Raw genomic sequence first — 13,027 nt, 5'->3', positions numbered from 1 at the left:
TGTGCTCCTGTGTGCCAACACCATGCGTGGAGTAAGATTCTGCTATGGTTTTCCTTGCCATCAGCATTGTGCTGCAATTAATGAAACTTAAGGTCCCATTAGTCTTACGACAGCTGATTAGATAGAAAAAGCAACATTTGAGTAATAATGTGCATATTATGATCAAAGCACTTGAAATATGCATGTATGTGATCAGGGCCTGGAAAAGAACATGCAGCAATTAAAATTAAGTAAAGCTGATGACATGGTCATTTTGATACTTACTGTTGTTGCTAAAGCATTATAATTAAAATAAAAACAGTTTCTGCATTTTTGGCAACTACCTCACATTATTGATTCATGTGCAGCTTGTAAGCAACTAAAAGTCATTTTCCTTGTATAAATAAAGTGTCCTTAGTCCACCTTTTTCCACACCATGGATTTATATAACTGATGTTTTTAATTTAGTATAGACTTTTGTATTTGAGCTATAAGTTTGATATGTTGCTTCAGACTTACATATCTATTGGGATTTTGACTCATGTAAATTATCTCTGCCTCCTAGTTTGAACAACATGAAAATATTATGTCATTCATTCAAAAAAATCACACAAAAAAGAAAACATAAATTAAATGGAGTAAAATATGTACCATCTTCTCAGTCAGTTAGGGTTGCTATGACAAATACCATAGTCTGGGAAGCTTAAAAATGGATATTTATTTCTCACAGTTCTGAAACCTCAGAAATCTAAGATCAAGGTGCCAGCTAATATGGTTCTTAGCAAGGATCATCTTCTTGGTTTGGTGACAACTGCCTTCTTGCTATATTTCTCTGTATATATAGTAAAAGAGAGTTCATCTTTCTCCTGTCTCTTCTGATCCTCATGGGATCTATACTTATGAACTAATTACCTGCCACAATTGCCACTTCAAAATATGATCATATTAGGAATTATGGGCTTCAGAATATAAATGTTAGGGACAATAAGAACAGTCAGTCGTAGTCCCATCTGAGCACGCCTTTCAGTGTTGGTAGTGTTTATTTACTCATCCCTGCAAGTTTTTAATTTTTCTCTATATGACTACCTTATCCATCAAAGCTTCATGTGGTTTTTCTGATTAATATAGCAGATATAAATACACTCTTTCATGGTTATTATATTATCAGTCATCTAATATAATATTTATTATTTATTTTGTATTTGTATTTTATATAAATATAAAAACAATTCAATTACAGAAAAGAGTTGCACACAAATTCTGAACTTATTTTCTAACTTGAATTCACATAAGAATATACTAAATAATTTTTAAGTGTGCATTCCAGGAAGAACTTTGTCCACAGTACATTTCAGTTCAGTAAATCTGAAGTAGGAATAAAGAATTTACACTTACAATAGGACTCTCACCCCCTACATTTTTCCCAAATAATTGGTCCTCAGACCATTCCTTTGAAAAACACTGGCAGTTTTATATATATATATATATATATATATATATAACCAGTATGTACTAATTTCATCCTGGAGCTGTGATACAGACATGTAAGAAATGCAATGTCAATAATATTTATTGGGTACATACCATACCACAAATAATTCAATGGGAATGTAGAATTTTACATTATATTTTAAAACAACACATGAATAAAATCTTATTGACTTACTGTCAATAATACATGACAGTAAGTATAAAAGTAAAATGATTTGCACATAAGTGTCATAACAGAACAGAATAAGTAACAGGCAATGTCTTAGTATATATATTCATAAATGTTAAATTTTGATTTAGGTACAATTGAGATTTCTGGCCATCTCTTTGGCATGGGATTTTTATTTTTCTGCACATGTGGACATGTCAACAATTAAGATAGTAATATGTTTTTCTTAGTTATCAACAGGTTACGTAATGGTTTTTTTAGTTGAGTGGTATTTTATAATATGCTTGAATCTCTAAGACCCAAGACCTAAATCCTCCAGAATATTTCTAAGTATAGGAAAAATATGTAACATATATACTTATAAACAGTGTTGGTTTTTCTTGCTGCTGTCCGTTACCTTTGTGTTTTATTCTGTTTTATCTTTATAATTCCTTCCAATGTAAAATACAACTCCTTTTTATGATAATATGTGACAAATTCGAATGCTAGATTTTTACAAAATGAGTATTTATTTGTAAAATTTCTTGAATTAGATACCTTCAGACTCTTCATATGACTCTAAAGATAAAGTCCATATTCCGTACATGACTCCTCCAGCTGTCCCTCACAGTTTTCATACCATCTCTTGCACTTAGTCACAGTGAAGTTAGAGCACTCACCAAGAGCTTGGCATGTATCAGATCCTGTCCTTGACACTCTACTTACTGAATCACCTTTAATCCTTAGTAAATATATTCACTGTAGTACTAATTTCCTTTTTATTTTGAAACATGAGCATTTGTAATTAAAGAAACCTTTCCCACATCAGACAGTATCATGTCAGTCAGGAAATGATGAAGCTCCCATCTGAACTTTAAAAAGTACAAATCCAAAGCCCTAATTCTCACCATTGAAATATGGAACTTGTCCTATAGATTTTTCAAGTAAGTTTGTTCCTCTGTTCCTCGGTGTATCAGTCACTGGAAAATTCTCCCTGCTCCTAAAACACTCTTCACAAGTTAATCCCAAACATTGTTCCTTGAAGCCTATCTGGGCTTGATGTATATGTTCTCATTTCATGAAAACAATCCTTGATAAGATCTACTGTAAATTTGCAGTAAGTTGTTTGAATCCCTCAAAAGAATATAGGTTCTTCAATCTGGAAGAGAGCTCAGCAGTCTCAACCCTTAAAATCTCCGTAATATTTGACACATGGAGTATAATAAGTGACTGTTCATTTAGTGGCTAGTTGATATAATGAATAAATAAATCCTTTGAATTAAAGATCATCAGAAATCATGTTTGTAGGTTTTCTTGAAAATGCCGCTTAATTTAAATATTAATTTTGTCTTGAGGATACAAATTAAAAGAGCAATTTGTATCTAGAAATTATAAGCACTATGGTCTTTAATAAAATGACATTCATTGGTCTACATCATATATGAATAAAGTATTCAGATGAGAGTCAGATGAAATAATTTCTTATTTAGACATAAATTCTATAGAACTCATAATATGATACAAACATAATATAAAATGCATGAGAAACATTTGTATCTAAAGCAGGACCTTTCCTATCTAGATACAATTAGATACCCTCAATATGTTTTGCTTAATAAATATGTATGAATATATATACGTATATTTGAATTATGTAAACATTTTTGTAAAATATTTCCTGCTTGACTAGATCTCAGAATGTCTAGCTTCTCAGCTGAATTTATTCACTTGTTAACTATGTGGTTTCAAGAAGGTGAATTGATTTTCCTAAGTCACAGCTTCTCCAGGTCTAAAGTAAAGTAAATTATAAACTTCCTACACCATTCAATTGCAGTGTGCATAAAATGAGTGAATGTTTTTGAATTTACTTCAAACACTGAAACTGAAAAAACGAGATATTGGAATTGCTTATACAATTATATATTGCCAAATTTAATATTGAGGAAAGTAAATATTAATAGAAATATAAACTTACATCCTAAATTATATGGAATATTTTTCCCAATAATTTTAAAGTCTGAGGTGATTTTTTTCAAATGGAAATAAAATAGCTGATAGCTATAATGTTTAGGGTTGTTTCATCAGTGAAGAGGATCAAAAGCAACTCAAAGTGGTATAAACAATGTGAATATTTTTGCTCACATACCTGGGAGTTCAAGGTCAATGTGGGCCCCAGGATTGATTGATCCACTAGATAGATCATCACATCTGCCTTCCACTTGGTTGACCACACTGACTATTTTATCCTAAGACCATTCTTCCATGTAAGGCCGCATTCATGTCTAACAGGACAGACGCTCAGTATCAGGAGTGATGAGGAATTTTACTGGAAGGTTTGTGCTGGACCTTCATACACCATGTTTGCCTATTATTTTTTGGATAACCAGTCTACATTTAGGAAGTCCCAAATTCAAATTTCAAAACACAAGTTGTCAGGCATCATGCCTGTAGAATTTAGGGAATATGTAGCTTCTAGTCAAATGTAATCATCTGACTTTCATTCATAGTAGAGTGATGATAAAGCAAGATCTAGGCTGAGCTTGTATTTCACAAGTAAAAATGGCAGAAGATGCACAGAGTTGGAGGAAGTGATGGTCGCAATTTGTATTTCTGATGTAGAAGTAGATTGATGGCAAGGCAGGAGCAGTTGGAATGAAACCAAATGCCTGATACTGCTGGGTAATGACAGGAGGAAAACATGCTGTCTGTAAATGGTCTCTAATGAGACACAATTGAGGCATTAGTCCCCTATCTGTTCTTCCAGCACACATAAATGATGTCATAAAGCCAAGCACCCCTTTTATGCCACTTCAGGTTCCCTTGACTCCATCTTTCATTGTTCCCAAGCACTATGTTGATTTTAGTCACCTTTGTTCAGGATCACAGTTTGTGCCTAGTCCCAAAGTTTTTACTCTCTGTCCTGGGTTTTCTGTGAAGGCCAGAGATCCCAGGATCTATCCCAATAACCTGGGAATGTAGACTAGTACAACCACTCTGGAAAAAAATTTGGAGGCTACTTAAAAAGCTGGACATCGATCTACCATTTGATCCAGCAATACCACTCTGGGGGATATACCCAAAAGACTGTTACTCCAGAGGCACCTGCACATCCATGTTTATTGCGGCACTATTCACAATAGCCAAGTTATGGAAACAGCCAAGATGCCCCACCACTGACGAATGGATTAAGAAAATGTGGTATCTATACACAATGGAATTTTATGCAGCCATGAAGAAGAACGAAATGTTACCATTCACAGGTAAATGGATGGAATTGGAGGACATCATTCTGAGTGAGGTTAGCCTGGCTCAAAAGACCAAAAATCATATGTTCTCCCTCATATGTGGACATTAGATCAAGGGCAAACACAACAAGGGGATTGGACTATGAGCACATGATAAAAGCGAGAGCACACAAGGGAGGGATGAGGATAGGTAAGACACCTAAAAAACTAGCTAGCATTTGTTGCCCTTAATGCAGAGAAACTAAAGCAGATACCTTAAAGCAACTGAGGCCAATAGGAAAAGGGGAACAGGTACTAGAGAAAAGGTTAGATCAAAAAGAATTAACCTAGAAGGTAACACCCACGCACAGGAAATCAATGTGAGTCAATGCCCTGTATAGCTATCCTTATCTCAACCAGCAAAAACCCTTGTTCCTTCCTATTATTGCTTATACTCTCTCTACAACAAAATTAGAAATAAGGGCAAAATAGTTTCTGCTGGGTATTGGGGGGGGAGAGGGAGGGGGCGGAGTGGGTGGTAAGGGAGGGGGTGGGGGCAGGGGGGAGAAATGACCCAAGCCTTGTATGCACATATGAATAAAAAAAAAATTTTAACCATTAGGTCAGTCTTTGATAAGAAACATTTGATAAGAAAATATAGAAAATTTCTTAGCAGAAAACACAAGAAAAATACTTAATCTTACTATTAATCAATTAACTAAAACTTTAACCTCAAAGAGAACCTATTTTGTGAGTTACCAGTTTCAAGACAATGAAAATAAACATTTACTCTGTTTGCTATTTAGTAGCAGGTTTTGACAAGAATGTAGAATAAGGGTAAGCATAGTGATATATACCTTGAAATCCCAGTACCAAGGAGGCTAAAGAAGGAAGATCATGAGTTCAAGGTCAGCCTGGGTGACAGCAAAAGTTCCAGGACAACCTGGATTTCATAGGGAGACCCTGTCACAAGCAAACAAACAAATGAAAAAGAATGCAAAACAAGAACTATCATCCAGAACTGATGCCAGCATTTTATTAAAACTATTTTGAAGAAATAGTTTACAATAATAAATTAATTTTATTATATAACATAATAAAAATATCCTAGAACAAAGGACATATCCTAAAGAAGTTTTACACATTTCTACTCAAAAACATATTAAATCTGTCACAAATTCATTATAAAATTTAATAACTAAAAATACTGAATTATGTTTCCATAAAAGGTAGGATAAATCAGTGTAACATAATCACACAGCAAATAATATTTAGCATTAAAAAGAAATTAAATTCATATAGAAAGATATGACTGAGTTTTAAATGTTCTATATGCCCTTTGTATTGTTTGTACATTTAAAGTCATATTAAGACAAAATATAAAATATTTATAAAATTAATTATTCACTGTCAAAAATTTAAATATAAAAATTTACTTGTCTAGATTATATCTGAAGACAATTCAGATAGCATCTTCCTTGGAACCATTGCTATAAAATTTATAAAAGAAAGGGCTTTCACTAAATCTATTAGAAATTATGTTATGTGGAACATGTAAAATGCATGAAAACAATATACATGATTATCAAATCACAGTAGAGTGGCAATCTTGCCTTTCTGTGATCATAAACTCCACTTTACTTTATCTACATGGGTTAAAAAGTTAGCCAAGACATAAATATAAGTTTACCCTAAGTCCGGGGGCAGAGGCAAGCATATTCCTTTGACTAAACTGTGAGACACTGTTTCTTAGACTACACGCAGTGAAAATGAATGAATACCCCTTAATCCACTATGGCTATTTTCCTACAATTTGCATGACCAAATCAGCAGCTAAGAATTATGAGAAAATTCAGGTTTGCAGAAGCAATAAATAATTGGCATAAATCTAAATCAATACTTTTTCTTGAAAGAGAAGACAAATGTCATTGCATAAGCTATGTGAAGGACTGCCAGACATCACTCAAAGTCCTTGCTTACTCTTGGAACTGTGACACTGAATGCACTGAAGCAGAATATTTCAGAAGTCACTGAAGCATGTCCAGATTATCTTCCCATTGCTGCCAGTTCTTCCCAGAAGGCAGTAATGTCGAAGAAGGAATGAATAGCTCTCCTTTTACTATGCTCTTTGCCTAAAGTGTTTACAAAGAACTGATAGAACATGCATGCACACACATATACACATTCACTTACCCATCTCTTCATAGTCTCTCTGTCACGAGTCTGTGAAGATAAGATTGAATTTATAAAATCCTCACTGGCAGCAAATGGACACATCTTTGAGTCAGTAGTCATTTGAATGCTCCCAGTAGAAATATCGGGATGTCATTATTCTCTCTTTTCTTGAATAATCACTAGTATTTTTATATTAGATTACTACTAATGTCAGTGAAACTGCTTGTACTCTACATTATATCACAGTGCTATTAAAGATATTGAAACACATTCAAGTTTTAACAATGTCGTTTAGTGTGTAGCATATCAAAAGAATTTTAAACAGACAAGTTTTAATTTGTTTTTATATGTAGCTCTACCTTAGATATTTCTGAAAGTCACTTCTACATCAGCTAATGTATGTGGTTATTTAATTAATGTTGGATATGTGTGGTTTCATTAGATTGATATATTTCATGATATTTTTGATTGGGAAAAAAAGTAGATTAAAGGATTGAAATTTTAGCCAGAAAAAGAATACATACAGTTAATGAATTTCATTAGTATAAATTCAGAGTGTTGTAATTTTACATATTATTGTAATGCAAAAGTATTCTTAAACAAAACCCTATATAGAAAGAATTACCAGTCTGCTGTCATTAACAGCTATCTGTTAGATAAGGTTATTTTAAATGTTTTTTTCAAAACACAAATTTAATTAAATATCTTTCACAGAAACATTTATTTCCAGTTTTTCCTTTATTTTCAAAATGAATGAATATTTAAACTTGTTCCAGAAAGGATTCCAGACTGTGTAACCTGCATGATTGAGCTCAATAAGGAATTGTTGAAGACAAAGTAGACTCAACGAAAGAATCTAATTTCACACAGCTTCCTTTGGAACGTCACTAAAGAAAATAATCAGCAAACACCAGGAGGAAGGAGATAACATAAGCTGATCATATAAAATATTCAGCTAAATTATGAAGGCACATAAGGGATAATTGATTTAGAAAAACATCATTCTGTTTCTTGAGAATAACCCTGATACTCATAATGTCATAGTTAAATGTCATTCTCCTTTTTTGCTTTTACTCAGACACTTGAAAGTAAGCTCGGTTAATTGTGCTTGCACTATTTGAATGTGCATATGTGCAATGTGTGTGAATACACAAGTTCTGTATATTAAAATATCTTGGACTTTGTCAGTTCAGGCACTAGAGTGGCTGACAGATAAAGAGAAAACTCCATTTGTATTTCTTGGACCAGGTCTTATTTATTTTATGCTTTTCTTTTAGAGATAAAAACCACTTTGTTTCTCACAGGATATACTTTCACATACAACAAATTTCAATGAGAAGAAAGAATCAATTATGCAAGCATGTTTTGCTACTAGTAGTGTCAGAAAAATAAAACCTGAGTAATATGTCAGTCGCTAAAAACATTTCTGTGACCTTGCCAAGAGATTTTAAGAATATGTCATGTATGCACTTGAACTGTTTGTTCTTGAGCTCTCTTTAAGATGTGAGCATGGCCAAATGTGTCTGCACTGTGCTCAGGGGACTGTGGTCACCCTCTTGTGTGATGAAAATGGGAAAAACTGCAGTCACTCTTCCCATCTCCCTCCAAAAGTGACACACTTTAGTTTGAGTTCAGTGATCCTAAGGGTGGAAGATAGAAGATAGCTCGGAGTGGTTGGAAGTTTTGAGAAAAAATCTAGTGGAATTCTTTAAAACCTAGTAGTGTTATGTGTAAATTGTATTCATCTTTTCCATGTAGGATGATCTTATATATAGAACTATAAGGCATCATTAAGATATGACTGAACTTGCAGCAAACCTGGTGAATCTAATAAACTTTAGGGGGCCTAGAAGACACATATTTTTCAATAATAGGTCACTGACGATAAACATGATAACTTGTGCACGAATAAGGATGTTGCTGCTTAGTAGAATAAATGAGGGAGAAAAACTATTTGTAGCTTATCCAATTCTTACAGATGCCGATTCTAAGAACATTCAGATACCAATCATTAGTACATGGTACCGAAAGGAGATTCAACAATTCACATCAGTTTTTTGTCTTGAATCTCCAACCAGCCTTATTCCCATGCTTCTTTCCTTCTTTCAAGATCTGTGATAGCCATACTGAACTATTGGCCTAAATATGTCATAGCATCCTTTGATTATACTTGTTTTTATCTCCTCTTTTCTTTCATCTTATCTGCTTCTAATTTCTTTCAGTCTTTATTGTTTGTTTGTATAATACCTTCCCCCCAAAAGTCAAATATTTTATAAAACTTCCTTAAATTCTTCCTTAACTTTTTCTCTTCCCATCCTGGCACCTTGATCCAACTTTCTCTGTCTTTGGGAAAATGATTGTTATAATTATTACTTTGTATTATGTATGTTGCTTTCCATGTCTGTTTACCTACTAGACAGTTGGCTTCTTCAGGTCCAGGGCTTTTCCCTCTTACATACGTGGTGTTTTGATTAGTGCAAATGGTAGGTGTTCAGTTGACTGAGCAACAGTTTCTTACACTAGTTGAGGAAAACTACTTTGACTAATTTCTTTGATCACAACAATCTAATAGAACAATTTTTATGGTGAATACCATATTACTTTTGTTAGTCATTAATTATGATTATAACCAAGAACTTCAGATATTTTTCTGTATTAACATTTGCTATTTAATTGAACCTGTATTCTGTTTTTCTGATAATCTTCAGACACCAGAATCAACAGAATTTGTCTACTAACCTGTTTTTTCTCATAAAATTATTGCTTCTAATCATGCATGTATCCAGTATCTTCCTAACCTCCTTTCAACCAGTAAAGTTTTCTTGCATACTGGGGTATTTTCCATTTGTTTTTACAGACCTACTTTCCACTTTATTCTGCCCCTGAAAGGATCTCCATTATTAATTTTTTCTATCACCATGAAACCCCAAGCAACATCTGTAAAAACAAGATTCATTTTAAAGTGGAGAAAATGGAGCAATAGGCTCATAACCAAGAATTTTACTGGTCTTACTATGTGCCTTATAATCCAAGAACTACTAGTTTGATGGGCATGATACAATAATGCTATGATCAAGTAAAGCCTCAATAGGAAACAGTCTGCAAGGTTGGAATTCTATCTTTTTTGTTCTTTTTAAATTATATTCATATGTGCATACAATGTTTGGGTCATTTCTCCTCCTTCCCACTGCTCCCCCTTCACCTTCCCTCCCTTACCCCCCCAACCCCTTGCTACCAGGCAGAAACTATTTTGCCCTTATCTCTAATTTTGTTGAAGACAGAGTATAAGCAATAATAGGAAGGACCAAGGGTTTCTGCTAGTTGAGATAATGATAGCTATACAGGGAGTTGATGCGCATTGATTACCTAGAGAAAAGGTTAGATCAAAAAGAATTAACCTAGAAGGTAACACACACGCACAAGAAATCAATGTGAGTCAATGCCCTGTATAGTTATCCTTATCTCAACCAGCAAAAACACTTGTTCCTTCCTATTATTGCTTATACTCTCTCTACAACAAAATTAGAAATAAGGGCAAAATAGTTTCTGCTGGGTGTTGAGGGGGGGAGAGGGAGGGGGCGGAGTGGGTGGTAAGGGGGGGTGGGGGCAGGGGGGAGAAATGACCCAAGCCTTGTGTGCACATATGAATAATAAAATTTAAAAAAAAAAGTATCTGCATTAGTTTCTCTGCGTTGAGGGCAACAAATGCTATCTAGTTTTTTGGGTGTCTTTCCTATCCTCATACCTACCTTGTATGTTCTCGTTTTATTATGTGATCAAAGTCAAATCCCCTTGTTGTGTTTGCCTTTGATCTAATGTCCGCATATGAGGGAGAACATACAATTTTTGGTCTTTTGGGCCAGGCTAACCTCACTCAGAATGATGTTCTCCAGTTCCATCCATTTACCTGTGAATGATAACATTTCATTCTTCTTCATGGCTGCATAAAATTCCATTGTGTATAAATACATTTTCTGAATCCATTCATTAGTAGTGGGACGTCTTGGCTGTTTCTATAACTTGGCTATTGGAATTCTATCTTAACGTGCATGCTAAATGTCAAAGGAGCTCTCAAAATATGGAGTCATCACTAATATATTCAGAATTTAGAGGACAAATAACTGAAATAAGAACATGAGAATAAGTCCCCTTACTATTATAAACACAACCCAGTGATAGTTTTACTTTCAATCCCCACAACCTTTGATTAAGTGGGTTTGAAGTCATATCTCCTAAAGAAATGCTTCCATTATAGAGAACAGTGATGGCCTATATAATTAAAAGATGAGAATTCTATTGTTCATTCGAAGCTCCTGATGATTGACCCCACCAAAAAAGAAATCTACTTGTTCATTACAGTAATTTATCCTAAATATCAATGTGAAATTGGGTTCCTGCTATATTGTTGGGATAAAGGGCTCTATGTATGGAATCAAGGGATTTACTACGATAAACGTAGAACTTCTTGCATAAGAGTCCTTGGCAAAAGACACAAGAGCAACACAGTAATTTTGTTCACACAAGGCCCACATGGAAGCAGATCATGCCGGAGTACACTCAGCACTTAAAAAGCCCCATTTGTCCAAGGTGCTGTCAGAGATAAAATAAGATAGACTATGTAGTAGAGAAAGGAGGCCATAATTATCAAATTAAACATCATGACTACAGTCAGAAGTGGAGATTATAGCATAAAAATATAATGTTATTTTTTTTTCATTTTCTCTTCTTTTTTACTTTACTACCTTTTGTGAGAACTTTGGTCTTATCCTCTGTTTTAAGTTCCAGGTGAGCAGGTTATTGAATTGCTATCAATACAGCTGATATGAATCTGTGGGTCACTGTGCTAGGCACATAACATTTCATCTAAAAATACAAGATGAATGTAGAAGGGATAGCTCTGCTGGATATTTCCCATTTGTCCACCCAGGTCCACTTTCCATCTTTTCCTTGTGTTTCTGGAGGCTGACCTACCCAACTGATATTACAGAGCCCTCTCACCCTCTGGCACCAGTTGGAGTCCCCAGGTACCAGGAGTCTCCAGCAGATCAGGAGTAAGAAAGTGAGAAGTATTTATCTCCGTTTCCTTTATGGGTTGACTCTATCCCTCTACCAAAAGTCACAGCTCCTATAAGGTAACACTTTCATCAGTTATTCTTCTGGTTTCTAGTAACTACTTATTCTTCTTGCCACCTCAATGTCTATTAAGACCTTGGGGAAAATAGTTCTCCAGATTTCCCAGTCCCAGATTATTACTCCACTTTAAGATGTTTTCCCTGGACTTGATTAGTTTCCCATTTCCCTGAACTTGGAAGTAAGTACCTTTATTGAACTTGTTTGATTATTATCTCCTTTAACCAAAGAAACATATACAGTTGTCAACATCCACAAATTATGTTTATACCTAATATAGTTAGCAGAGTCTCAATTTTCTCTTACTATGCATTACATTAAGAACCTATCCTCAATATACTATGGAAAAGAGAGTGAAGATATTTTACCAAAACATAAATAAACTGAGGGCAGTGCTAAAAGTTGAAAGGTATTTGAAAAGAACAGATAAGAAATATTGGCACAATTGGAGAAGACAGCAATCAAGTAAAGTTGAATAGAGGTAAAATTTAGATCAAAGAAACCACACCTTAGTACACCCATTGATGAAGTTTGCTGGTGATTTAAGCTGTTCTCAGTGATGAAAAAATAATAAAATAAAATTAAGAGACTCTCAATCTGGAACTTTTAGCTTTAGAAAGCAGGAGAGAGTTCAGGTGACCTTTATAGAATTTAAACAAAGCTATCATGTCATCCAGCCCCCATTCTCACCCTCAACACGTATCCAACAGCTGACCATGATCTGTTGTCTAGCTGGAGAACTTACTTTTACTCCTGACAAAGGATCCTCCTGGGTGATTCTATGTTGGCATTGCCATGATTGGGAGGAGAGGCAGAAATGGGAAAGTTCAGTGAGCTTGGCATTGTTGGAATAAAATAAATCCAAGTACTTCACTTGCAA

At 34.5% G+C, this 13,027-nt stretch overlaps 1 long non-coding RNA gene across 1 annotated transcript; it reads right to left on the bottom strand.

Annotated features, from left to right (window-relative positions):
- Positions 1 to 5,699: 5,699 nt before the first annotated feature.
- On the bottom strand, positions 5,700 to 13,027 carry LOC141423035 (uncharacterized). The gene is made up of 3 exons (XR_012447697.1): positions 12,893 to 13,027; positions 7,036 to 7,065; positions 5,700 to 5,805 (listed from the first exon to the last, which is right to left on the bottom strand). It is a non-coding gene; the product is annotated as an uncharacterized lncRNA (long non-coding RNA).

Source organism: Castor canadensis, chromosome 5, assembly GCF_047511655.1.
Source record: "Castor canadensis chromosome 5, mCasCan1.hap1v2, whole genome shotgun sequence".
NCBI lineage: Eukaryota > Metazoa > Chordata > Mammalia > Rodentia > Castoridae > Castor > Castor canadensis.
The sequence above is the reverse complement of the archived record's forward strand: the minus strand, read 5'-3'. Positions and strand labels throughout refer to the sequence as shown.